Consider the following 6,000-nt stretch of genomic DNA (forward strand, 5'->3'; position numbering starts at 1 on the left):
TATTTTACATATTGCTTTCCAATATTATTTTTAAAAAAAGGAAAATTAGTTTTTACTATACAGTTTAAATAATAAACAAATATACAAAGTTTTCATTATAAAAGATAATAAAGTTTATTATAAAAATCAGGGAAAATTTATTTACATAGTCATATAATACTATATGGTACACTGTTCTGGGTACACTGTTTTCTCTTAAATAACATATGTGCATTTCTATACCTAACAAATACTCTGTAAATATTATTTTTAATAACTTTTTAATGTTCTATCCAGTCAATAGATCATAATCAGCTTAACCATGTCTCTACTATTAAAAATGTAGACAGTTTTACATTCTTTATCAACATAAAAAAATGCTGAAATTTATTTTATATCTCCAAGAAATAGAACTACTGGACCAAGGTATTTAAGGTTTTCAATGCATTTTGCTATCATAGAAAATTATCCAAATTTAATTCTCCCCATTATCAGAGTAGTTGTTTTACTGCCACATTTCAATGTTATTGTTTAAGAGCAATTTCTACTTTACAAATGGCAATTAGAATTGGGTCTTGTTCTTATTATGACCAACTATAATTTAATTTACTCAATCCTCTACTTCCAGGTATTGATTCCAAAAACCGTTAAGCTCTCTGTCTACGATTCTGATTCAACAGTGAAAAAGTGTGTTTGTGTCGCTTGATATGGTATTGTTTTTATTAATAAATCTGAGGGGATATTTCTCTACCCCCAAAGCTTAATCTCAGTTTGCTTACCACCCCTTAATTAAGAACTCTTCGTATCATCAGTTAAATAAATCAACTCCTGTTTGTATCTGTAGTTGCTGGGCTGTCATTCTCTGATCCTGGCCTCAAGCTTATTGTGAGGAGTCCCAGAATCAATATGTGAACTAAGAGTTATTTATAGATTAAATAAATATTATATAAACTATAAAGATAGACCACTATTTTTCCAATGTAGATATATATGGCTGTGAAAAATACAATTTTTTTAAAACATTGTTGAATTCATAATAGATTTTGCCCTCAGTGTTTTCTCAGAGATCCTAAAAACACAACTGTTATTATGGGGGTTTGAGAGATTGAGGGACATTAAACATGTCTCTTCATATTCAAAAAATGTTGAAAACTACTTAAATAGGTGTAAGAAGAAACCTATAAATTTGGCAGTGTTAAGCAAGATATGCAGTTGGTGAACACATTAAACCAAATGTCATCCAAATGATCCTTGTTTAGCTTGTATTCTACACTGAGTAAAAATCGTAATTATCTTATCCCTTTCTGAGAAGTTCAAGCACTATCTTTTTTCAATGAGGAGTGCTGCAACGATCTAAAAAAAAAAAGAAAAGAAAGAGAAAGATGACAATGGCACCCACATTTAGGGCCAACAGTATGCAAACCTAGTCCAAATGCTCTCTCAGTTACTATTTGTGTATACCCAGTCTCAGCAACCAATCTCAGACACTTCCCAGTGTAGAGAAGGAGTATGTGTAGTCAGTGCAGGTTCAAGAATTACAGGGAAGCTGAGCTATCATCAGCTGATGAGGTGGTTTCCTTTGCTACCATTTAAGTATCTTCAAAGCGTGAGTGACCGTGCTAGGGCAGACACAAGGCAAGAAAAAGAAGGCTGATTTTTATATGGAGAAATGGAAGTGCTGTTACTCAATTCTGCTGTGAGACCACGAAACCTTACAGCTTGTTTTATAGAGAGGAGCAGTGAAGCAGGAAATTGCTAAAGCAACGTATTTGGAAGAAGAAGGAAAATGTGAAGATACCGGGCAAAGATGCAGAGATTTTAAATCCCTTGCAACAGAGACTAATTGGTTCAGAGTTAGCATCCAGAAAGTGAAATGCCAATTAATTAATTATAGATTTGAATTTGATTAGCTTTACGAAATCTTATGAACAAAGAAATGAAGTTAATGCATAGCATTTAGTTGGCAGGCTTCGTTTTTCCTCACCAGGTTTGATCTGCCATTGCTCTTATTTTTGATAAAGCATGGGAGTTATCACAGATACTACAGGTTATAAACATATTCACTGTTAGTATTTTATAGAACTTATTTCTCAGGTATTTATACTGTAATAATATGCACATATCTTTAAGCCTTCTACATACCTAATGCTCAACACATATGAATATCCAGGGGATATGTGGCTATCGACAGCTTTAAGTGAGTGAATCTATTTCCGGATCTTCAACTTCCACATATACTCTTTCTTAAAACTTATTTATTTTTCTGGCACCCAATAAAATGAACCAAGGATCCTTGAAGAAAAGAGTGATTCTAGAGTTGGGGCAGGAAAAGTACAAGTTGAGCCTGGAATAACTTATAGAAAATAAAGAAATGGTGAGAGAGAGAGAGAGAGAGAGAGAGAGAGAGAGAGAGAGAGAGATAGAAAGAGGAGCATGTCAAAAGGACACAACCTAAAAAAGTTCTCTAACAATAGTATTGGTTAGAATAAAGTAAATACACATGAATCTATAGTGACAGAAACAAATGGTTGAATAAATAAAGAAATGGAGGACAAATTTTCTTTCTATCGTTACTTGGCTATGAGTGACACTAAGAAGGAATGAGTGAAATAGGAAATCACCAATAGAATGCCATAGTCACAAAAACTGCAGGTAAGATCCACTAATGATAGAATAAATGGGCAAAACTTTAATGAGAAGTAGGATAGTTGAATAGCCTCAAAGAATAGTCTCTGAAATATTTATTAATCACTGTGATGTTTCTAACATATATCCACATTGTGTGATACTTCTCTCTCCATGAGATGTGGGCTGACTTTGTGATCCCCTTCTCTGAGATAAAGATGGAAAGAGAAAAATAGTAACTTTACTGTAGAGAAACCTGGCATACAGCACTTATCAAAGTGATCAAGTTCAACATCACCAGTAATAAGTTATGTTGATATCATGTACTCCCAGATAGAATGCAATGAGAGCATTCCACCTCTGCGATGTTCCTAAAAATGCACAACCCCAGTCTACCATGAGAAAGCATCAGACAGACCCAATTTGATAGACATTCTACAAAATATCTGGGTCATGAAAGATGAAGAAAGACCAAGACGCTCTCACAGACTGAAGAGTTTAAGAAGGTGCATGAAAAAACTGGTGAAATGTACATCAATCTCTAAAGTCTGTACCAGTGTTAATTTCTTAGTTTTAATAAGTATGCCATGGTTGTGTGAGATGTTAACATTATTAGCAGAAGACGGAGGGTTTTTTGGTTTTTTTTTGAGGAAGAAACACCTTTATTAGCAACTGAAATAGTCATGCTTATAAACCTGTAGAAGTTGTTCATGCTAAAGAGACAAAAAAAAAAAAAACAAAAACAGAAATTAGGGTGAGGGTGATGGTAAGATGAGAAATGTTACAAGATTCGTCTATCAGCTGCTCAGCTTACTCTAAGATTAAGTCGCTCAGGGAAACGGCTTTAGTATCACCCAATGGCTGCACCAGCGTTTCCTTTCCTTTGTCCTCTTTGTGGTGGTGGCTGAGTTATGGCATAATGATCTGCTCTGCAGGTAGCTGTAGTACATAAGAGCAGGTGCCTAGAGGTCAACTATTGGTTTAGTATAGATCCCAGGCTGTTAACTTCTAGATGTGCTTCCCATAGTGAGGGGGATAATTTCTAGTCTGACTCAGTCCAGAAACAGTTCTCAGGCGGCTAGCCACCCATTCTCTGTTGGAGACAAGAACGCGCTAGTTTCTTGTCTGACAGGACGTGTGAATCCTATAACCTTCTCCCCTGCAGAGCAAAACTGAAGTCCACAGAAAGACCGGATTCTGGAGTCATAGGTAAAGAGAGAGAGAGTTCAGCTTCCAATGCTGGGTGAAGGACATATGGGACCTCTCGGGACTGTTTTTGCTACTCTCCTATAAATCTAAAATTACTTTAAAATAAAAAAAAAAAATTAATTGATCTGCTTGAGAATGCTACTTCTTCTGACAGGCTGCTAGCCACCCATTCTTTCTTTCCCTTTCACAATGGCCCTTCTCCCACTAGACAAAAACAAAACAAAACAAAACACACTCTTCCTCATACTTAATTTTTCTGTAGCAAATTGCCCGAGTGTAAAACAACCTGCAAAGATAATCAAGGGACAAATTTGGAATGCTTTGAGGGTGAGTCCAGTGGGAGCAGTGGGAAGAAAGCAGAGAGAGCTTGTGAAGGAATAATGACAAAAGCTAATCTCTCTTTCTCCCTCCCTCTCTCTCTCTCCATCCCCACACTGTACTTCCTTAATTACTCCTATATACTTACCAATTTACCAACCTAAGAATTTTAATTTAGAACTCAGAAGTTTGTCACAGAAATATGATAATACATTGATCTATACATTTCTTACAAGAAAGTCTAACATTTTTCTGGAAGAAAAATAACTTTGATTTGGCTGATTGGTTCAACTGCAAGGACTAACTGCTAATTAAATTATATTAGTCAATTTGAATCAACTGAGCGAGCAACATTTGAGACTGAAGTTTTGATGCAAATATAAAGTATATACAGTATGCCAGAAAATACATCTTTTGCAATGATTTAAACTTGATTAAAATTTTTTATATATTCTTTTTTAGATGCGAGGTGGTAATCAGTTTTTCATAATTCTTTTGAGGAGACTACAGGCAGATGTAGAATCAGATAAAACATGTGCCTGAGCTGCAGAAACTCAGAGGGAGGAAGCAAGTTTCCTTATCTACTCTGGTTTTTAACCTGTCTTGGGTCTTGAATCCTTTTGAGAATTCACTTAATGTTATGGACTTCCCCCAAAGGATAATACAGATCATTGCATACTCTCTAAATTTGGGGTGCAATTTGATGACCCAGTTAGGAAGCCTTGGTATAGAGGGAATGATAAAAAATTTCAATCACTATGTGTGAGCATTTCAAAGTTTTTTTGCATCCATTAAAGAGCTCAACCCACATAGTATCACAGAAATGACCTGAGAATAAAGCCATGCTCACCTAGGTATATCACTAGTACACTGGCCAGCCTCCATCTCTCAATCATTATCCATCTCATCTCCCTTCTTTTCTCTGCTCACCCTTCACCCCCTGACCGAGGTCTGAAAAATACTTTTGGATCTTTATTGTGAACTAAGTCTTGGCCAAATCACTTAGTCTGATAACCTGCTTTTGGAACAAGAACCAATGCTAGTCTATGGGCTGCCTCTATAAAATTCTTAAAGGCTCCTTCTTTGGGCAGATGAATTAGAAAAGACCCCTCTAGGAAGACGCAAACCTTCATTCAGGGTTTGGAAAGCAGATAATACTTTTGTGCAAGATAAAGTTTGCTCTTACTTCTAGAATGCTCGATTCCCCCTTAGCCTCCTTTAATTTTCATTTTCTCATAACTTTTACCACCTTCTAACAGACATGTGGTTTATTTATCACGTGGTGATTTGCCTGTCTCCCTCCACTAGAATGTAAGCTCTACAAATGCAGGAATCTTTGTTTTATTCTGTAGTTTAAAATCATAGAATAATGCTTAATATGTAGTAATTGCTCAACAAGTATTTGTTGAATAAAAAAAGGTGAAGGAAGAAATATGTGAGGAGGGAGAAAGCAAAAAAAAAAAAAAAAAAAAAAAAGAATAACATGTGCTTTAATAATGGCCCCAAAATTCCTAAAGTGGAAAAAAAAAATAGAGAAATGTGGCATTATTAAGCATGTGGGCTAAAATTGCTCATGAAGTCACAGTCTGAGTTTCCCTTGAAGCAGAGGTAGATGTAGAATCATGAGCACAGGGAGTTTATGTGGAGAATATGACACAGGGAGCAGCAGTGAGAGGTCAATAAGAATGAAACAGAGGAAGAAGAAAAAAACAATCTAAAGATAGATTGCTGAGTTTGCCACTACTGCAGGTGACTCACCCCTGACCCTGCTGAAACCTCTGAGTAGCCTTAGGAAATGTCAGGACTGTCTGCCTAGGGGACAAAAGGGATACAGATTCACTTTATCCATTGGCTTTTATTGCCAATGGC

The sequence above is a fragment of the Pteropus vampyrus genome, unplaced genomic scaffold, assembly GCF_000151845.1.
Source record: "Pteropus vampyrus isolate Shadow unplaced genomic scaffold, Pvam_2.0 Scaffold4, whole genome shotgun sequence".
In the NCBI taxonomy this organism is placed as follows: Eukaryota; Metazoa; Chordata; class Mammalia; order Chiroptera; family Pteropodidae; genus Pteropus; species Pteropus vampyrus.